A 23,027-nucleotide genomic window follows, 5' to 3' on the forward strand; every position below is an offset into this window, starting at 1 on the left:
TACTGGCTATACTTGTTTTTTTACTTCTGCCATTCCCATGGGGAGGGGGCGGCCCTCTGGAGGTCCTATTGTTTGGGCCAAGATTTTTATGGGCTGTAAAATTACTGAACACCAATATGCGAGCCCAGATATTATGTGGCTCTCGATCAAGGGAAGTAGTGGAGGTGAAACCCTTGAGCTGTTTAATGTTTTTATAAGGGGGACACCAGGGCGCAAAGCATCAAATATTGTCTTGTCACTGGAACAGGAGTTATCCAACTGCCCATCAGACTCATATGTTATGATCGCTGGGGATTTTAATTGTACCTTCGAGCCATTAAGCTCTGAAGATTTGCTGGGGGTAGAGGAAGATGATTTTAAGTGGGGTGTCCCATTGCTAAATATACCTCCTATTAAGAAATGGTCCCAGGTAGCAATTCAGATTAGTGCACTCACTTTAGAAATCGGTCTAAGGGCTGAAAATGGTAGAACTCCATCTGACGCTGCAGGGGCTAACACATACAATAGAGTGAGTTGTCCCTCTCGATTCGACTACATATTAGTTGACGTTAGACTTTGGAGAACCATATTAGACATGTTAGTGGCTCCTTCTACTGATAGTGATCAGAACACATTAAGTCTGATTATGGAAACCCCCTGGGCTCCTTCTTTTTCCCCAAACCGGGGTGCAGGCTCTCTTATGATGACAAAAGAATTGGTCCCTTCGAATTGTAGAAGGTACCTTAAGTGGCCTAGAGTTGCTGCCCAAGAATCCCAAATGGCTGATATTAGGCATATTCTTAGTGAAAATACCCTCAAATTGCGGGAGGTCTTTAGCGAAACGGATGGGTTGTTAAAGATCCCAGAATTATATGAAAGAATGATAGCCCAGATGGGGTCCTTTTTTATCATAGCGAACCATGTTGGTAAACCAGGTGGATGTCGTAAAAATCGCCAGACTTGGTTTAATGGGGATTGCAGACAGAAGTAAAAGGCTCTGATTCTAGCAATAAAAAAAAGAAATCGTTCCTTAACAAGAGAAACTAGAAAGGATTACAAAACTGCTGTTAAGCATGCAAAGATTGAATGGGATGAGACTCATTGGCAGAACTTAAAGGATGCAAGTGTAGCCAGGGATCCCAGTCTTTTTTGGAACATGGTTAGGCGGTCAGGTAATAAAGATCCTGATTGAATTCCTAATCATATTACAAGCTAGGACTGGTATAATCATTTTGGGAAACTTTACTCTGGGACTAATTTAACTTGCCAAGACGGATTAGATAACCATTTAAGTGCCTGTCCCATTTTGGACACTATTGACCTTTTTACCTTAGGAGAAGTAGAAGTGGCCATAAAGAAAAAAGTTCCAGCAAAAGCCTCGGGACCAGATGGCCGCCCGGGAGATCTTTTTCTTGCAGATCCCTCCAAATGGGCAAACTATATTATGCTTTTAATTAATTCTATTGCAAAGGGTAGCGCAATACCTGACTCGTGGAAAGGTGCAGAGGTGGTACCCATTTTTAAAAAAGGTACAAGGGATGACCCTGCCAACTACCGCCCAATCAGTTTAATTGATGCTATGCAGAAAGTAGTTGGCAGGGTGTTTTTGCAGAGAAGTCATCATTGGGTGGATGATGAGAACATCCTCTCCCAGTATCAAGCGGGATTCAGGGCCTGTACAGGGACGGTGGATCAATTATTTAGGTTGCTTTTAATCTACTGGAAGGTTGTTGTAATTGGCACGGGCAGTCTTTATTTGGCCTTTATTGACCTGAAGACTGCCTTTGATCTGGTCCCCCGTGAGCGGTTGTGGCATCTTCTAGATGACATGGGGATCCCACCAATGGTTCTGAATCTGTTGATTCGTTTTCACAAGGGCAATTATGCCCAAGTGAGGTGGGGGTCCCAAGATCAGAAGACAGATAGGATGCCTGGAAACAGAGGTGTACAACAGGGTTGTGTCATGGCGCCCACCCTGTTCTCCTTATATATGAACGGGGTGGTTAGCTTTCTCCAAGAATTTCCATATGATGCCCCTGCCCTGGCAAGAGATAGGGTTCCTACCGTGCTCTTCGCAGATGACACACTCCTTATATCTAAGACTCCGGCAGGGCTCCAAAAGCTCCTAGATAGATTCCATCTTTTTTGTGAGTCTAGGGGGCTGATTGTTAACACCTCTAAAATCAAGCTTATGGTGTTTAACCCCTACAGGCCATATAGAGGTAATTTTACCTTAGATGGAACCCGCTTAGAGCGAGTCACAACGTTCGATTATCTAGGTATTCGTCTCACTGTGAAAATGCATTGGAGACACCACATCGACAAAATGCTTTTGAGCCACAAACGTGCGGCAGGAGCCTTAGCTAGAGAACATCGCTCCTCGCAGAGCAGACCTGTGGCTCCTGCTCTTACGATCTATGCAGCTAAAGCAGTTAGTTCAGCCCTCTATGGTGCTGAATTATGGGGTTTCGACAATGTAGATGGAATTAGCTGATCTGAACATACATTTTTAAGAGATCTAGTGACGCTCCCCTGCAATGTACCACTGAAACCTCTGATGAGCGATATGGATAGGCGTTCTTTTAGAGACATAGCCAGGCTGCGGCCCTTGTTATTCTGGGCCCGCCTGCGACGGACTCCTGAGCTTACCAGCTACGCCTCCACGCTCACAGAATTAATGGCCCTAGATGGCAACCAAAGAATTAGTTGGTTGCTTAATCTCAAGAAAACACTTTTTGCGCTTGGCCTCAAGAAGTCGTGGGATACTCAAACCCCACCCAGTAAGGCTGAGCTCAAAAAGCGATACTGGGCATGGGTTGATGCCTAAGAGCTTAGCAATTCGAGATCAGGAAGGCTTACAGAAGAATTTTACCTTCACAAGCAGTGCATATTTTTAGAACCATATTTAGATTTTATCCAGACGCCACGAGATAGGGCACTTTACATACAGTTTAGGGTAGGTTCACTCCCGGTACGAGAGCTAACTGTAAAGTGGAGTGCCCCACAACAGACAACAGCGGATTGCCCCTGCTTTAAGGCACCGACTGAGAGTGTGGTCCATCTTATGTTTGCTTGCCCCGCCTATAAGGGGGCTAGAACAAGATGGCTTAAACCCATCTGCAGCCAATTGGGCACCTATGAACATAGTGTTGCTTTGCACATTCTGAAGTCGGATGCAAGGACCTTCTTTGCCTGTGGCGTGGCCAAGTACCTTAGCCGCGTTTGGATAGTAAGGTTTAAATTCTTACGTGGGACATCTCAATGAATTATCATGTTTTTATATTATTTTTATCCTGAGCTTAAATGGTCTGCTTATTTATATTGCACTGTCACTTATATCTTGCATACAAGTTGGAATCAAATTAATTTTATGGTTTATTAAGTTCTTATCTTGTGTTTATGGATTTGCACATTTTTAACTGTTGCTTTTGGATAACTCATATTTCTATTGATGATTGTATGAATGTTAATGCTTTTAAGATACCTGTTATCGAATAAAGCTATTTTTGACTTTGACTTCAGACGGGCCTCCAGTGCTAAAGACAGCACTTCAATGTTGGCGTAAGGCCCTGCAATACACACCAGGTGCAACCCCCTACGCGAATAACATTCCATTAGTGGGCATCCCAATCCCTGGGGATAGGCTCACGAGGGCCAGGCTACATGACTGAACAGAGGCTGGCGTGGAGGTTGTCGGGTCGCTTTTTGGTGACGGCAATCTCCTAGACCACGACACATTCCTACAGGCCACTGGAACGCCAGAACGCCTATATTTGGTTCACGTAGCAGTGTCTCATTACATCAGGGAGACATGGGCTCCACAGCGCAGGGAACCTCCACAACATGACCTGGTCCACTTACTATACTACATGGGGGCAGGAGGCCACCTAGTCAAATAGCTATATGCAGGTATTAGGGCGCATGCAGCTATTGCACTTATTGACCTCAGAACTAAATGGGCGGAGGATGCAGACATAGTACTTACCGACTAGGCCTGGGAGAGCATGTTAGAGCATCCCAAGCGGGTATCTCGCAAAGTCAAACTTAAATTTATTCAAACAGTGGCACTGCACAGATCCTATCTAACCCCAAAGAAAATTCACCACATGTTCCCGGAGGCGCTACACTGCTGCCCCCGATGCAAGATAGACAAGGCAGATTTTGAACATATGTTATGGACGTGTCCATGCCTCCATGATTTCCTGGGGCGGAGTCCGGCATTCCCTAGGTGAAGTAACACACCTAACAGTACAGGACAGTATCCTGGAGTGCCTTATGGACCTCCACAAACGCACTAGCGCACTGAGTGTACAATTACGGTTTCTGGACCTTGCCCTTATATTGGCGATACGAACAATCACAATGAGATGGAAATCCCCTAGAGGTCCCCTGTTATTCATGTGGCAGGATGATGTGATACTATGGGGCAGCGTTGAAAGTGCAGCACTTAGACAAGAGGAGGCAAGGGGGTTACGGAAACACCCTATCTCTATGACGTGGGACATTATGTTGGAGGACTTTAAACAGCTGGACCTTATACCCTCACACAGTAACTCCCCCCAATAAAGTATGCAAATGGCTGATGATTGTGCGTCAGGGATGTCTCTATAGGCACTGGAAACACTGAAATCATGTACAGGCAGCGATGGACTAGTCAGGTTAAGTGGACAGTAATCATAGACAGCAACTTACATACTTAATGCCAGACCAGGAGGGAGGGTGGGGGGAGGGGTGAAGTTCCATAAGTTATGTTTCTGAAATGTTTAAACATACTATATGTCATTACTACTGGTGAAAACTGCGTCTCAAGTGTCTAAATCTTTAACTCCTGACCGCATAGGCGGATGTATAACTATGTTCATAACCGAACTGTCTCAGCATGAATATGTAATTTGTACATAGAAGGGGAAATAACAAAACAAAATGAAAATGAAAATGAAAATTGTACTAACTATGTCACGTTGCACTGCCATTTGGTACTCAATAAAGTATGCTTAAAAAAAAAAAGTTGCATCACTTTAGCTTCCTTGTAAATGCCAATCATACAGAAGTCCATGGCAGACTACATGAGGGCTCGGGTGCTTGTTTACACATTATGTACTGACTGGGTTGTATTTAGTTGAATGAACAGAGCTGCCTCAAGGTAAGAAATACTGGGATCATACTGCACAATCTGCTGTTCTTTCCTCCGAGTGCTTACTTCCGTCGGATGTCTCAACACCCACCATAATAGTTTTCTGCTTAGTCACATTCAATGTGCTTATTTTACCTTCCCAAGTAAAAGCTGTGGCTAAATTTTTAGACCCAGGGATTTCGTACTGTTATGTAAAATTATGTCCCACCACCTTCATCTTTTTTAAGTGAGCAGGCCACTTCCCTCCCGTTACCAGAGAGCACAGACCTTGCACCTCACCTAAGTTATATCCGGCTACTTCTACTATATACACATACTCAATGTCTTAAACATTATCCAAAACAGATCAATGGGCAAGCACGCTATAAAATAGGACTGTGAGGGATTTTTTATTTCCATGGTCTTTGTGTTTATTGTTCAATAATAAAAGTTGGAGACTTGCAACACTGCCTGTAAGCCTTTAGCACTATGCCAAGAGTTATTGGTCAGCTATCAACCGCCAGTCCTGATGAGGCCTGTAATTCTATAAATACCGAAATGTGTCAACCAACTAGTCTTTGGAGGAGCCTACTAAGGACGAATTTTTATAATTTTCCACGCTGGAGAAGTGCACAGTTTGGCACAAAAAGAAGCTATTTGTAATTTTCCCAGGCTACCTCTAGGTGGATTATAAGACTCTTTGAAGGACAATTATAAACACCAAACATTATTTTTTCAAAAGGTGTGGTTGGGATAGACAAGTAATGACCATAGGATTTGTTTGTTTTTTTGTGATTAGATGAGAATTTGTTTGTAGATTTGTCCTGTTTTTAAATGTATATATGTATTTTTATAATTTGTTTACAATGATACACCCTCAAACACCCTATAAAGAAAAATACATTTCTGTGGTGCTTATTCAATATACTAGATTGATCCTTATGTAGTATATAACCTGGGCCACTATCATGTTGGGTCTCCGTGAATATTCGGCAACAAACGTAAAATCTTGCAGTCTCCCAATACAGAGGGCATTTAAAAGATGTTGCCTGTGACACTAGTAATACCAAGCTCGTTTTTTGTCTAGATGACACTCTCTCAGTGATCACTGGATTGAAAGTAGCAAAAGCCCATGGACCCAACCGGATACCCAGTGATTTGTATAAATCTCAGCTCATGGCGTGGGGACCTTACATACATTTCTTGTCAAATTGTATAGCCGGTGGTGGAGATATACCTAGAATGGGGCTGAGATAATTCCCATAAACAAGAAAGGAGATGCCTCAGTTTCCTCAAATTATAGCCTAATTGATAATTTGCAAAAGGTCTTTGCGAGGCAAGTTCTAAATAAACTGCAAGCCTGAATGGACGAAAACAAGGTTTTGTCTTCCTACCAGGTGGGTTTGTGTACTAAGATAAGATACAAAGATACTTCTGACCAGGCTTTTAGGCTTATACTACTATAGTGGAAGTATGTACTGCTAAAGAAACAAACATTCTACGGTGCATTTGTTGATCTGAGAGCTGCATATGATCTTGTGCCTCACGAGAAGTTATGAAAAGTTATCCTAGGCTTGGGAGCACCCGCTAATTTAGTAAATCTGATAGCAAGAATGCATTAGCACAACTATGCCCAAGTATGGTGGGGAAAACAAGGTGAATTAACTAGCAAGGTCCCAATTCATCGTGGGGTGCGTTCTTGCACTTACCCTGTTTTCCCTGTATTTTATCGAAGCAGCCAATATAGTCTTGGATTGTAGAAATGATTCACCCTTCATGAATGGAAAGAAAATACTGATCCTACTGTTCGCAGATGACTCCCTACTTATCTCCACAGCTCCAATGGGTCTCCAAAACCTATTGGATAAATTCCTGGTCTTTCGTGATCTAAGGAGTCTGCAGCATAATGTAGAAAAAAACGAAATTGATGTTTTTTGGGAAAGATAAGGGTAAAACACGAGCAGTTAATATTGCAGATAAACCCCTTGAGCGGCTGTGGACAATGCCCGAGCTAATTGATTATCACAAGTCACTAAGGGAACTTTTAATGATTAGCAGTGCTTAAACATGTTGCTAACTAGTGTACGTTGCTGGGAATGCCGTGCCTGTGGGATAGACCAGAGAGGGCTAGTACAGAGGTACTGGTCAGTGTAAAAATCAAGTACCAGGCAAAAGTGGCAGAACAGTACTCTGAGTATGGCCAATGATCATCTAACTACCCAGTTCCTGTGCATTAAGCCTTGTCTTAAGTGTGAGCCATTTCTGCATCTGATCTCACCACCATTAGCAAAAAGTTTGAGGTTTCATTTGGGATATTTACCTATAAGGGATTATAGTTACTGGGCGATTGACCAAGTCTCTGTAATATGCCGTGCATTTGGCTTAGCACAGGAGTCCGAGGAGCATATCCTGTTTTTTGCACTAAATATCATACAATTCACAGGAGGTAGATTCGACCAATATCCCTGAACCTAGCAGTCAGACAGTATTGCGTTGCTTACAGAATTTTGAAGAGTGATACTTCTGATTCTATTGTCCTCACTGTAAGCCGTTTTCTATTATGCGTCTCGCTTAGGCGCTAGAAGTTTGTGACCCATGCAGTTAAGGGAGTTAACTTGTCTGGTCTGCTAGTAAGTGATGGCTGACTTGGCCTTCAGTGATATGACTACATTATGAGAAATCTGTGTTTAGGAAAACGTGGTTAATGTTTTTAATACACTTTGCACTTTATCCATCTTTTTGGAATGCTTATTGATTTTCGTGGTTGTGAAATTGTCCCATGAAATGTATGTATTTTTATTGTTTTGTCTACTTTTAAAGCATTGTTTTTATGTTGCTAATTTATATAGAATTTTATTCATAAGAGTATTTTTATTCAGAATAAGATTTTTTTAAATGCATGTATTTTGTGCACTTTCATGAATTGAATGAATGTTGCTGTGGTTACCCAGTGACAGAAACCTGTACCCACAGAATGTACAACAGAAAAGCACAGTACTACTTAGCTCCACATTTGGTGTAGTTTAGGAGATGGTTGTTAGGGAGAAACTGCATATTTTGTTGTGAGGACATTGTGTGTTTTACATGGTGTGGTGGTGCGACCTCATCTCAGTGCTGGGTAGCTGTGGGTATGAGCAACAAGGCATACACAAAGGAACAAGTGTAAGGCATTGAAACAGCACCAAAACAATTGAAGAAGAAATCGACAAGACAAAAGAAATCCAACACCAATTTATAGAAATAGACTGTATTTGTATGTATTTTCAGAGACCACAATGAAAAAGATCCCCCAAAGGGTTCCGGAGATATAGAATTTACAAGGTATAGTAAATGAAAGCATTTCACTTAACCGCCAACAATCATTGGCAAATTCAAAGAGTTTGACACTTAGCAATATTTTCACTAAAAGGTTTGGGCTAGGTGTAATTTGGTCACTTGGAATCATTTTAGGTGATCAACTTCATTGGGGTGCCAGTCAGGGGGACCAGGAAGGTTCTCAGAAACTGTTACCTCAGCAGGTGAAGCGGGCTTCAGTCAGTTCCAGGCACTTTTATCCTTTGCACGGCTTTTCTGTGTAAGTGATCCTGATGCAAGTGATGAAGGATGCTGTGGGTGCAATGCGGTCGACGGGGGTCTGGCTGCGACTACACTTTAGTCCACGAAGTGGGTGAGGTAGTCCTGGTCACAAGGTTGATCACAGGTTTGACGTTACTGAAAGTCCTCTTTGTGCTCGCAGAAGTCCAGTTGCCACTGGACTACCAATTGCCGTCAGGGGCCAGTACTTCTTGGGTTAATAACTCATCCTCTGGAGGTCCCAGCTGCACTCCAACTATACTCCTGGGCTCAGCAAACTCTGGTGCAACTTTGTGCGTCTTGTCCTGGTGCAGCATGTCGGCAGTTGGTAGCAGGTTGAGGATTCTGAACTACCAACTTGCCACAGCAAGCTTCTCAGCTGTTGTGTCCCTGTGCTGTGAACAGGAGGGCAGATCACTGACCCTTGGAGTCTCTTGGCTTTGGCTGGGCTCTGGAGATGGCTTCTCCTTGTGCAGGACACAGCAGGCAAAGTCCCTCTAATCTGCTAGTCACCAGGTTCAGCAGGTGCATTCCACTCCGGTGCAGCCTCTCTTCGCCGGTTCCACGGTGCAGCAGGTCAGTCCTTCTTCCAGTCAACATCTGAGTTCTGAGTACCAGGGGTGTCCTACTTATGCACAGAAAATGCCCTCAGGGTAGGATTCAGTTGGTAGCCAATGGGCTAACCAATTTCCTTACTCCTAATGACCACTTATTGCAAAGTGGTGCATCTGGGCATTCCAGGATGCACCATTCTGCCCACTTCCAATACAGCAAGACCTCTCTACCAGCATATGGAACTCCCTGAGCACAACCCAAAGTGTGGCTACCAAGGGGGCTACAGGGCCCAGGAACACCGGTTTGACAACTGACTTCCCCTTCCCGGTACCTAGTGCCAGCCTATCTACCTAAACAATAGAGCAGGCCCTCCGTAGAGTGTTCCCCATTTGCCTGTCAAAGGTGACTTCGCTTTTGAAGCTCATCTTTTGGGCTAACACCCATTTGGCTTCCTGCCTGGCAGCAGTCCCACTCCTCCAGTGGCAGACTTCTATTTTTATCTTTCCTGAGAGTTGTTTGCACGTCTCCCCAGGAGGGCTGAAAGTTGTCTGCAGGACAGACTCAGAATAAGTCAGTAAATGGGCACTGGAAACCTTGGGCAACTAAAGTGGCAACTTTTAAAGTTGAAGTTTGCCCATTAGTGACATTAAATTCAATCTAACCATAGTATTGGATTTAATGCACTGATTCGTTTGATACCTTACAGTACCAACTTTAGTAGTCCCATTTAGAAGTTAGCAGGGCCAAGGTGTCCGCTTGTAACTCTGTACTTGCCAATGGAGCTATTAGTCTTTCCACAGTGAAAATGACAATTTAGGGTTTTTTATTGTTGCAACAAGTAAAAGTAAATGTTCCACTTTTTAACATACATCACGCTGCCTTAGGGCTTGTTAGGCCTACCTTAGGGGTGACTTACATACATTAACAAGCATTGGCATAGCCAATAGGTCTCGCTTTTGGGACCTTACTAGTATTTAGTTATGCAGCACAATATCCTTGGTGCAACAATATCAACCTTTGCATGGCTAAACACTTATAAGGTCCCAAAGGCGAGACCTATTGGCTATGCCAATGCTTGTTTCTTTTTATTAGAGTTGATATTGGAGTTGACAGAAATAACAGTTTATTAAGATTTTCAGATGAAATAGGCACCTCTGACTGGAAGTAAGTGAAGTCAACGCCCCTCTGAAATTAAAGGGGCACGAGCAGATGAAAAAAATAAGCAACATCGCGGGAGGAGGAAGGACGGGGGCAACAAGCTATGGGGCTGTGGGATGGAGGAAAAACAAGTACCTCAAACCAATTGCGACCAGCAGAAGGACACATAAATAAATGTATCAATTCAGTACTTAGTCTAGGTTCTCTATCAAAAGGACAACAAAAAGAAGAAAGGAACTTTGAGTGTTTTTTTAAGACAGGTCGCCGGCAAGCAACAGTGCACATACGCTGCCTGCCGGCTCGATCAAAAAAACAAACGAGCAATAGGGGAAGGAGGAAGGGAGTGCAAGCAGTAAGGCACACAAGTAAGGCACACATGGGCAAGCAATGATGAGAAGGGACTGACAAGGAGGGAAACAATAAAAAAAACAAGACTCCTCCCACGCCCCACAGAGCGAGAACTGCACGTTTTGCTGCCCCAAGACGCCTAACCCAGTTGTGGAGCCAAAGAAAACAAGTGCCGGGATGCGGAGTCATATAATGAAACCCCCAGGGCTGTCTGGGCCGTTCACAGCCAGGTGGGAGATCCCTGGAGCTGTGACCATCTTGTGTTTCATGAGGATCTGCCAGGCTCTTGTGAGTCAGCGCCTGTTCGCCTTTCCAGTATCTACCCTGGCGCTCGCCTGCAACAACAAAGAAAAAAAAATACAACTGTGGAACATGGCCACACTTTTCTTGGCACTTGGAAGGGGAGCTGGGTGTGTAAGAGTCAATGAAAGCTACGCTTGCACTCCGCCCCCACTCCAGCCCCTCCCCCCTTTAAATTCCCTATTGTTTTCCTAGCATTTGGCTGCACGGTGTCCCTCAAGGCAGGAAATCCACGAGGTGAAAAGGCCGACAGAAATATTCACTGATTAGCCCTGATTTTAGCATACTATTGAATTTTCCAAGGCACTGCATTTAATACATTTTGGATTTATTTTAAGAGCCTACTAGGGTGCTTAATGTGCCTACTGCAGGAAGCCGAGTGCCTAAACTCAACAGGTTTCAATTCTAGTCTGATAGCTCAAGAGGTTAACATGTCAGCTGCGAAGTTTATCTTAACAAGTCACAGCCCCCAGTCCCGTAAGGAGGTAAGTCACTCGGTTCAGGCGCAGGCTCCGTAGCTGTGCGTGTTACCTGCACATAAACGGCCCAGTTGTGATCGGGTCCCCTGCTTCCCACCACACCACTCAGCTTCCGCAGGCGGCGATAACAAATTGGCATTGAGTGCTGAATTGAAGCAGGCTCGCGGTACCAGACTTATGAGAATATGTTATTTTCTAGCGCCTGTCGTGGCAGGATGCGGTCTGTGTAAAATGGTTTCAGCACTCAAGCTTATTGCGTGGGTATCCCTGGTGAGTGACCATCACCCGAAAAAGAGCCTGTTATCACCCCGGGTCTAAGCGACCAAACTGAGTTCTCGCAAATGGTATGAAAGACCGTCTTTTCAAGAGTGTTTGTTGTCACGCTGTTAAAAATAAGCAACGGTGTGCACGTCCTCCGCCGCTCTACCGGTGGCACGCACCCTCCCACTGCTCCTCTGTCTCTACGTGCAATCTGTCTGCCTCAGTCCCTTGCGGGAGCGAGCCTTGGGCACCATCTGTTTGCAAGTTAATTACAAACAGATGTATCCAAAGCTCGCTCCCGCAAGGGACTCGCCAAACGTGCACGCGTTGCCATTGAAAGCAATGCAAAGAATGCACGTTTTTGGGCGAAAAAGCGAATCGATTTCGAGAGGTCTCCTGCATGCGCTGCATAGGCGAGACCTAAAAAGGGAGGTTTGGGCTTTGCCATTACCTTAAATGGTAAAGTTGAGTTAGCAATTTAAAACTGCCCTTCCAGTCTGCAGGTGCAGACTTTGAGCCTTGTTTTACATTGTCCCACTCAGGGTGGTACAACAAGTGATCAGCCCCTGGGGTATACACTAACTTACCAGGCCCTGGAGACCTCTGGTACCATATACACAGGACTTACAAGTAAGTTGGGCTATGCCAATTGGGGACAAGCCAATCAAACACGCAAAATTTTAAGGGTCAGAGCACATGCATTGTTTAGCAGGACTCAGGACATTTCAGAGCCATTACAGTAGTACCTAGTAGTCAAAATGGGGGCAAAAATTGGGGGTCAACCTGCAAAAAGCCTGTTTCCTTACAATTGTTAAAGAGCTGTATAACAGATCACCATTGGTTACCCTTTTGAAAAGTTATTTTGCATGGCTGATATAGGAGGCTGGCTCTCTATATAGCGCCCCAACCCCCCCACCTCCTGTGCTAAACCTTTTTTTGGCTATTTGAGGTAGTTTGCGCTTAGGCCCCTGTAACTTTCTGTCCACATAAGGTATCCATGTCAAATTTGCGTCCTGTTTTTCTAACACCCTGAGGATTCTGAAGGTACCCAGGCTTTGTGGGGTCCCGTGGAGGGGACCAAAAATTAGCTAAAATACAGCTACATTTTGGATTTTGGGGAAAAAGTGCTGCAAAGAAAGCGTCTGTTTTTTCCCCTGAAAATGGTATGTACAAAGGGTTTGTGGTGCTGAAATCACCGTCTTCTCAGCTTTCAGGGACAGGCAGACTTTTGTCAGAATACAAATCTTTTCTACACAGTTTTGGCATTTTACTGGGACATAGCTTATTTTTGGTATCTTTTGTGCTTTCAACCTCCTTGCAGTTAGTGGTAGAAATGGGTGTTAAAGCAATAACTAATCCCGGTAAGCTATACATTTCTGAAAAGTAGACACAATTCTGAATTCAGCAAGGGGTCATTTGTGTAGATCCTTCAAGGGTTTTATAGAAACTGAAAGTTGAAGATAAAACATATTGAAATTCCATTTGTGCCAATGTTTTTACCTGTAACGTCTTCGAAGTATAACAGATTATTTGAAGCAATATAACGTTACATCTGCCAGACCCTTCTGGTTGCGGGGATATATAGGACTTGTAGGTTCACCAAGAACCCAAGGAACCCAGAGCCAATAACTGAGCTGCGTCTTGCAATGGTTTTTCATTGTGCGCCAGGTATATAGCCGTTAATTTGGTAAAATATAAAGAGTGAAAAATAGGTCCCAAGGAAACCTATATTTTTCCGAAATGGGAACAAAATATAGAGTTTAGAAGCAGTGGTTATTTGTACATCTCCAAAATTGTGGGTACCCATACAAGCATATACATTAGAGGTCATTTTTCAGAATGACTTCTTTTTTTTTTACAAATTGTCTTACATTTGGAAGGTAGAGATGCAAAGAAAGTCAATTGGTAATAACAATTGTTCTACTATTCTGTGTTCCCCCTAAGTCTACCGATAAAAATGCTACCTCGACAGGAAAGGGCCCAACACGCAATGTGGACTTTTCTCATTATTCCAGTGAAAACTGAACTTTTTTTTCGCTATGTGCCTAGCTGTGGACTTTGGACCCTAGCTCTGCCGGCACCTAAGGAAACCTAAACGTTTTGGAAAAATAGACACCCAGAGGAATCCAGGATGGGGTGACTTGTGTGGCTCTCAATAGGTTCTGTTACCCAGAATCCCTTGCAAACCTCAAACTTTTTTTTTTTTTTAAAACACATTTTCCTCACGTGTGTGATGTAAAGTTCTGGAATCTGTGGGGATCCACAAAATTCCAGCCACCCAGTATTACCCAAAGTCTCACGATAAAAATGGTACCTCACTTGTGTGGGTAGGCCTAGTACCCGCATCAGGAAAAGGCCCAAAACGCACCGTGGACACATCACATTTTTCCAATGAAAAAGGACCCTGTTTTCGCAATGTGCCTACTTGTGGATTTTGGACCCTAGCTTGGCCCGCACCTGTGGAAAACTAGAAAGCCTATACATTTTTTGAAAACTTGACATCCAGGCAAATCCAGGATGGGGTGACTGTGTGGCTCTCACCAGGCTCTGTTACCCAGAATCCCTTGCAAACCTCAAACTTTTTTGAAAAAAAAATGAAATAATCCTCATATTTCTGTGGGGAGGCACAAAATTCCAGCCACCCAGCAGTCCCTAAACTCTCCCGATAAAAATGGTATCTCACTTCTGGCGGTGGGCTAAGTACCCGCGGCAGGGAAGGGCCCAAAACGTATTGTGGAGACATCAAAATTACAAAATGACCTACCTTTGCAGGGGGGGCACCTGCATTTTTGGTCCCCGATTCGGCAGCCATCTAGGGAAGCCTACCAAACCCACATTTCTGAATCCTAGAAACCCTGGGGAGTCCAGGGATGTGTGGTTTGCGTGGATTCCCCAACGTTTTCCTACCCAGAATCCCCTGCCATCCTCAAATTTAGCTAAAAAAAAATCTAATTTTCCTTACATTTCTGTGTGGGATCACTATGCAGGCACAAATGTCCTACCACACAGCATTCCCCTTGGTCTCCCGATAAAAATTATACCTCACTTGGTGTCCAATGTGGAATCGCCTAAAAACGTATTTCAAAAGAAAATATAGAGCTTGGAGTTCTCTGTGCTATCCCCTCAATCCCTATGTTTTTGTCCCTGCCCATCCACAGGCCCTTGGCTCACCCTCACAAGTGAGATATCATTTTGCGCAGGAGACTGAGTGGGATGCTGAGTGGTAGGACATTTGTGCCAGCCCAGTGATCCCACAACTTTTTCCACACAGAAATGTGAGAAAAAAGTGATTTTGTTTTAGATAAATTTGAGGTTTGTAGGGGATTCTGGTTAGGAAAACGTTGGGGGATCGATGCAAGTCACACCTCCCTGGACTCCCCTGGATGTCTAGTTTTCAGAAATGTCTGGGTTTTCCTAGATGGCCGCAGAGCCCGAGATCAAAAACTAAGGTGGCTCCCTCGCAAAACAAGGTCTTTTTGTTATCGATAATTTTGAAGTCACCACAGTTCATTTTGAGCCGTTTCCTCTTGCAGACACTAGGACTGCTCAAGCAAGTGAGGTACCATTTTTATTCAGAGACATGGGAGAATGCTAAGTTGATGTACGTTTTTTACTCCCCTTGGATTCCAGAACTTTCCATCACAGACATTTGCGGAAAAATGTGTTTTTTTCACAACATTTCAAGTTTACAAGGTATTCTGGGTAACAGAACCTGGTGAGAGCCACACAAGTCACCACATCATGTATTCCCCTTGGTGTCTAGTTGTCAAAAATGTATAGGTTTCCTTAGGTGCCGGCAGAGCTAGGGTCCAAAATCCACAGCTAGGCACATTGCACAAAAAGGGTCAGTATTCACTGGAAAAGTGTGATGTGTCCACGTTGCATTTTGGGACGTTTCCTGTCAGGAGCACTAGGCCTACCCACACAAGTAAGGTACCATTTTTATTGGGAGGCTGTGGGGAAGGCTGGGTGGGTGGAAGTTTGTTTATCCACACAGATTCTAGAACTTTCCATCACAGAAATGTGAGGAAAAAGTTTGAGGTTTGCAAGGGATTCTGGGTAACAGAACCTGGTTAGAGCCACACAAGTCACCACATCCACATCCTGGGTTCCTCTGGGTGTCTATTTTCCAAAATGTATAGGTTTGCTAGGTTTCCTTAGTTGCCGGCTACGCTAGGGCCCAAAATCCACAGCTAGGTACATTGCAGAAAAAAGGTCATTGCCTAGTGGCCTTTCTGCCGCTCGGGGCGGGGGACAGAACGGAGACTATTGCACCCATACGCCCCCAAGGGGGGCAGAAACATTGTGGCTATTTTTGGGGCTCGGGGGGGCTGAGAGAGCCCCACGAGCACCGAAACAATTACGTTTCAATTTCAGTGTAATGACGTCAGCACGCCATGCGCAATTGTCATTGCATTGAAGGGAAACAAATGCCTCAGGAGGTTGGGGAAGCTCTTCCCCCATCACCCAAGGCCAAATAAAAAAAAAGAAAACCTTCTGCTGTTTGCAGCAGAGGAGTTCAGTGCGCCTGTGCCCTTGCCGGAATATTTCTGTCATAAGCACAGGAGCTCTGGTGCTCATGACGGAACCATTCCGTCATGAGCACAGAAAGGCTTAAAGCAATGCAATAGATATCAGAATCACCACTGACGTACAGGCTGTCAACACATTTACCGTCACGGTCAATGGGGAAATGCAATAGGGCTTGCGGTGGTGGACCGTGAGCGCACCAACCGTCACGGTCAGTGGAGTGGATCCTCTCGTTCGAAGTAGGAGTGACAAAGTCACTTGGGAATTTGAGGAGAGTTCTACTAGGGAGTAGTAGGAGTCTTTGGCGTGAAGGGACCCTGGGACGACAGGCAGATTGGGGTTACTTTGCTCAGGGACACTGGATTAGAGGTCCGTCGTGCCAGGGCAGTAGTGCCAAAGTTGCAGGTTACTCACGGTCGACGCCCCAGACAGGAGATGCAGGAACACAGCGGAGGGTTCGTCTTGGACATCGGTCTTGGGTGCTGTGCACTGCCCTTGTACTAGAGTAAAGGGTTCGATCACCAAACTGGGGACCAACAAGCCTTGGTAACTGTCATAGTGAGTCACGTCGGTGAAAGGTCCGTGCCAGTTCTCACCACGTGGAGTTTACCTGTGGTCTGCAGGGGACTAGTGCCACCAGTCCAATGAGAGTCCTCAGGCAATTGGTGAAGGGCTAGAGGGCTCCTGCGGTTTGTAGAGGTCTCTCAGCTGCAGGGCAAGACACTGTTCCACGATTGTCGACTCTGGGGCAGTAGGCAGGGTGCGGTGCCAAGATCCAGTCCAGGTACTCAGTTCTCGGGTTCCGCAACTCTTCTTATGGTCCTTCAAAACTGAAGTTCAGAGTTGCCACCTAAATACTACATTTAGGGGCGTTAAAGGGAGTACCAGGTAGTAGTCAGTGGGCTGCCTAAACTTAGGGTGACTACACCCTTTATATGCTCACCCCACGTGGGGGGGTAGGCATAACCCTGACAGGTTATTTCCCTCCATCTCCATTTGGTGGTAAGTGAAAAGCGGGGTCCACGTCGCCTGCCTCACCTTTGGGGTGGTGCCTGCTGAATGTGGGCATCCCTCCTAATCTCACTAATTTTCCTGCCTGTCCATCTGCCAAAAGTAGGGTCAGGACATGGAGGTTGCCATCTGCTGCTACCAGGAGAGGCTTGGTTTGCATTTCAAAGGGGGCATCACCTTTGAAGCTTCCCGCCCTGGAAGACTATTCCAGATTGGAGGAGGTGTGGAACACCTCCACCCAGGGCATGTGTTGATCTGATTCCTTAACGTAGAATTATCCCCAGGCGTGAGACTGGACCCGGAAATCTTTCTTGCCCAGCATCTCTGCGCGCCCGGGGGCAGAACCACGCAACTCCGCCCCGATGTCCTCCGCAGGCGTGATGTCAGCGAGGTCACATAAGCCCCACCCCGGCGCGCTGACGTCAGTTTTCTTCTTTTACGCGTGCAACGCTGACCCGGATCGTGTCGCTGGCCTGTTTCAGGCCTTCTTTTTCCGCTTTGAGCGTTTTTCTAGGGGACAGTGTGCGAATGCCTTCGGGCTTCAAGACGTGCTCGTCTTGCGTGCCCCAGATGTCGGCAACGGATCCTCACCCCATCTGCATGTGGTGTTTGGGGGAGCACCAAAACTTCACAGACTGTGAGGCGTGTCAGCAAATTAAGCCGAAGTCCCGGCGGGAGTGCCGGAAGAAACTCCTTTCGGCCCGCATGTTCAGGTTAGCGTCGTCGCCGCGTCCGTCCCCCGTGGACGGCTTCAAGAACCGCCGCCCCCGTCTCCAACATAGTCCTTCTCCCAGTCTGCAAGGGCGTCGCTCGCCTGTGTGTAAGTGTTGCAGTTTGTCCCTGAGGCCCGGTCACCGGCCTGTTGGGGACGCGGGATCTCCGCGGTCGGTGCGGCCCTGCGCGTCGCCACCCTATCCACTGTACCCCAGCGCAGGGGGACCAGAACCCAGATGGAGGCCTATGCGGCGGCCTTGCAGGCCTCTATGGCTCTACCCTCTTCTCCTCCTCTTCCTGGGACCTCTGTAGTTCCCTTGCTGCGTGCGGGGCCTTCTGCGGCATCACCGGCGGATCCGGTGTCAACTGGTTCGGATCCAGATTCGGAGGCTGTGGTGCCGTCTGGGTGCGGCCCTTCGGGGTTCCCTCCTCCGGACCACAGTGCCAATGCCCTCCCAAACCCCTGCGGGGGTCCCTGTGGTATCACAGGAGGTTGCCGGGGCTCGGGGCGTGTCCTCTAATCCCCCTCGGTCCTCTGGGCAGGCGGCGGCTGCTGGCCCTGGTGGTGCCACAGGGGCCGGCTAGGGGTCGGGGCGTGTCCCCGCGTCCCCCTCATCCCTCCACGCAGGCGGCTGCCTCATCGGAGGTCGAGTCAACGCCTTTTCGGCGCCGTTCCTTCGCCGCCCCGGCTCCGACCCAGCCTCGGTCTCCTGCGCCGCGCGTTGTGGCGGAGGTCGTTCCGGCATCCCCTTCGGTGCTGGTCGACGTTGACCCGACGCGGGCCGCGGACTCTACGGCGCCGGGCCGGCGTCGGGTCATTGACTCGTCTTCGGACGCCCCCTCTTCTCCGGAGGTTCGGCGGTTGTTGGTTTCATCTTCTCCGGAAGCGGGTCGTCGCGTCGTGGCTTTTTCCCTGGCGTCTCGTCGCCGTTGCCGCGCCCGCAGTCTTCACCGGAGGCACCTCACGTTCCCCATTCCTCGGTCCCCCTTCCCCCTTTCCGGACTTGGCCTTTCCTTCCTCCGGTTGGACTGGCGGACGGCCTCCTTAGCTTGCAGCCGTTGCCCACAGAGGAACTGCTTTCTCTGCCGCGGGGCCCTACGGAGGCCAGTGCTGCCTTCGCTCGGGCTGTTTCCACGGCGGCGGGAATTTTGCGCATGGGCGATCCAGCTGCCCATTTCCTCACGGATCATCTTCTGGAGGTCCTCCATCAGGGTTCTGGTGTTCGGGAGCTGCTTCTTCCCTTTGATGCTTCGCTCCACACTTCTCTTTTGGGAGCTTGGGGACGGCCCGCCACGGGGGACCCGGTGCCCCAGCAACTTGTGCACCGCCACAGTCCTGCGCTGCATGATCCTGTCTGTCTTTCCCTACACCCCTCTACCAGGGGCCCTCTTTTACAGACTGCCTTTCCCTCCCTGCCGTCCGTGTTGTCTCCCCCGTCACGGGAGGCCCACTGGTTAGATTCCTGGGGGCGCAATATCTTCGCCTCCACCAGTGCAGCTTTGCGGGCCCTTAACAATCTTTGTGTATTGACTAGGGCCACTTCTTGCTTGTGGGATTCGGCGGAGTCCCTTATGTCTGCCGCTTCTCGGGAGGGTGCCTGTGTTGATCTGAGGCACCATGTGTTGGATGGCCGGGAGCTGGCGGGTCTTATTCTTCGCTTGGCTCTGGACATTTCGGAGGTGCTTGGTCATACCATGGCTTCTTCGGTGGCCCTTCGTCGACATGCCTGGCTCCAGGATAGTGTGTTCCTGGAGAATGTTAGGGAATGGCTGGTGGACCTTCCCTTTGATGGTGCTCTTTTGTTCCACGCCCCTGCGGATTCTGCCATTCAGAGGTTTCTTGCGGGGCTTCGTCCTCCTCCTCCCCCTCCTCCTCCCCCTCAGTGACCTGTAAGTCGGTCTGTGTTTTGGGAAGTGTTCTCCCATTGTTTTTCTTGGGCCTGTGTGGTTGATGTGCCTTCAGGTTCTTTGTTAGGACTTTGGTGCTGTTGGCTGCTGGTCCGGCCCTTTCTTGACTTGTGGTTTTGGCTGTTGGTAAGCCGTGTAGGCCCTGAGATTAGGCCTTCCGTGTTCCTTTATTGGCGGCTTGGCAAGCAGTCTGCGGTTTTCTCCGCAGGTCTTTCTGTTGGTCCTCCGCTGCGGAAACATTTTCCCAAGAGGGTTCCCATGTTCTGGGACGTAACATGCCTTATGTGGGGTAATGGTTGTAGCTTTATCATGTGTTGGGGAGGAGTGGTCGTCCTTCGGGCTTCTGCTCTCTGTGGCATCACGGTATGTCGCAGGTGCGATCTTCTTGCTTATGGTTTTGGGGTGGCATGCGTTGTGCCCCGGTCCGTCCTTCTCCTGGATCGCTGTGTCGCTAGCCTAGTCCGGCCTGCTGTCTGCGGCATTACGTTGTAGCGGTTTTGCACTTCTGTCCGCCTTGGCCCCCTGTCGGGTGTTCCGGGTGGGGGTGGGGGGGGGGGGGTGTACGACTGGTTTCCCTGGTTTTTGTGTGCTGATGGACGGCTTGGTCCGTCCCCCGTCTTTCTTTCTGCCTGGTTCCACTTCCTTCGTGGGTCAGTGTGTACCAGCCCCTCCCTTGGGGCGTGCCCTGGCTCTTCTTGGCTCTTCTTGGCCCTTCCTGGCCTCTGCCTTCGGCTGGCGTCTAGCTTGTCCTGGGTGCACCGTTCCGTGGTGTTATCTGCTGCTGGCTGTGCATGCCAGTGCAGGCCTGTTTGTTCTCCTACACCGTTGTGGCCTTTGATGTATTCTTTTGTGCTTTTCTTCTTCCGTCTGCACTTTTGGCGGTGCAGGCGTCCCTGCCTGGTCCGCTGCGTGAGGCTGGTGTGTGCACAGTTCTTTCTGTCTCTGTGTATGTGTTTCTTAAGGTGGGCTCGGCCTTTGGTTTTATCTCTTATCCCTTGGGGTTGAGGTGGTCCTTGTGTTCCTTGAGGCTTTTCGGGTGCTGTCTGCCCCTGCGGGGTGTTGGGCAGGTCTCCCTTGGTTGGGCTTAGGATATCCTGGCCTTTCCCTTCTTGGCCCTGTGACATGTCCCCTGCTGTGGCCCTGTGTCTCTCCTGGTGGGGAGGCTCTCTTGCAGGCCCTCCTCCTTTCTGGGTATGGCTAGGGTATCTATTCTACGTTGAGGAATCTGCGGCTAGTAGTCTCTATCAGATGTACAAGTTACTTACCTTCGGTAACGATGTATCTGGTAGAGACAATTCTAGCTGCAGATTCCTTCAAGACCCGCCCTTCCTCCCCGTTCTGCGAGGGCCCTCTGCTTGGGTTTCTGCCATCGCCTCTCTCTGGGTGACTTGTCTTCTGAGTGTCCTCTTTGTTTTCTTCCGGCCAGGCATCCCTCCAGCTGGTTCCTCCCCAGCATGAGGGCCTACTTTGCTCTTTTCCTCTGTTGTTCGCATTTCTGATCCTCGACCGATCTTAGTTAGGGGTTCTTTTGCCTGTCCTTTGCACTCCTACTCCTTTCAGGGGTTATGGCCGTCCTTGGCAGTGTAGTCTGCGGATGGCTTACCTGTCCTTTGACTTCTTGCTCCTTTCAGGAGGTATGGCCATCCTTGGCAGTGTAGTCTGAGGATGGATTGCTGTTGCTCCTCTGTTCCGGGCTTGTGGCCCTTCCCTTTGTAGTTGTGGTAGCGGACCCTCTCTCTCTCACGGCGCTTTCACCCGCTTGTGCCTCCAGGATGGCTCTTGCATTGCTTTGCGAGGTGGTTCCACGGAGTGGTACTTTGCGCTTTTCTTGCTGTGGCTTTGCTGCTCTGGCCTTCTGGTGCTTTGCTGCCATCTGGTGCTTTCGCCTTGGCTTGTACAGCTGTTTCTCGGAGTGGTGCTCTGCTCTTTTCCTGCTCTGGCCTGCTGTTGTCGCCTTCTGGTGCCTTGGTGCCACCTGGTGATGTTTCTTACCTTTTTGTTTCTCTGGTTTTTTCGCACACTGTTCCCATGCTCTCCTCAGTTTTGTTGTGATGGCTCCGCATTGTGGCGCGGAAAAGTTCTCAGAAGCAAACTGATGTCAGCGCGCTGGGGTGGGGCTTATGTGACCTTGCTGACAACACGCCTGCGGAGGACGTCGGGGCGGAGTCGCGTGGTTCCGCCCCCCCGGCGCGTAGAGATGCTGGGCAAGAAAGTTTTCCGGGTCCAGTCTCACGCCTGGGGATAATTCTAGGTTAAGGAATCTGCGGCTAGAATTGTCTCTACCAGATACATCGTTACCGAAGGTAAGTAACTTGTACTTCTCGACCTCTGAGTGTGCAGGCCCTCACCCCATGAGGTCAGAACAGAGTCTAGTGGTGGCAGACTGGTGGAGACCGGTCAGGAACACACTAGTAGTCGGTAGGTTTACAGGGGACACCTATAAAGCGCCCTCTGTATGTATTTATTAATAAATCCAACACTGGCATCAGTGTGGATTTTTTAAGACAAGATGTTTGGTACCAAACATCTGTGGTTTCAGTGAAGCCATCATGGAGCTAGGAAACCTGTGAAGGCAAGTATCCAGCAATTGCACAGCTTTTCAATTTTTCTGGATTGTGCGAGGCACAATAATGCTTCTTCACTTATTCCTCTAATTTCTATACCTTCTGTTGTAGCCCACTGAACTTTCTGCTATATTTGGGCACGTCTACACTGACTTTTATGGACAAATCATTGTACTCTATATGATGGATGGTGGCTCTCAAATCAATCAAGAGGTCCAATAGTAGTGATTTTCCTTCAGCCATACCAGCAGCATGCTGAACCTGCAGACTTCCACATTGAAGCTACAAGGGAGAGAATGACCAGTGTTAAAGGGAAAAAAATCTTCTTTCTCTCAGACTCATTTAGATTTAGCCTCTTTGGAGGGGGGGGGGGGAGAGTAAAAACAGAAAAACCCTTCACAAAAATGTTTGTTTTATCTAGGATGTGGCTCCTCACTGGTAGAAGCATGAGACAAAGACTCACACTACAATGTAGTCTTAGTGCCTTGTTGTGGTCATAATGTGGGACAGAATCTGGTGATACTGGCAGACTTA

The 23,027-nt window shown here is 47.7% G+C and overlaps 1 protein-coding gene across 4 annotated transcripts in view; it reads left to right on the forward strand.

Moving 5' to 3' along the window:
* INPP5B (inositol polyphosphate-5-phosphatase B) overlaps window positions 1-23,027 on the forward strand; it is a 957,269-nt gene that overhangs the window by 923,904 nt on the left and 10,338 nt on the right. The gene's annotated exons all lie outside the window — the stretch shown is intronic.

The sequence above is a fragment of the Triturus cristatus genome, chromosome 3_2, assembly GCF_964204655.1.
Source record: "Triturus cristatus chromosome 3_2, aTriCri1.1, whole genome shotgun sequence".
Lineage (NCBI taxonomy): Eukaryota > Metazoa > Chordata > Amphibia > Caudata > Salamandridae > Triturus > Triturus cristatus.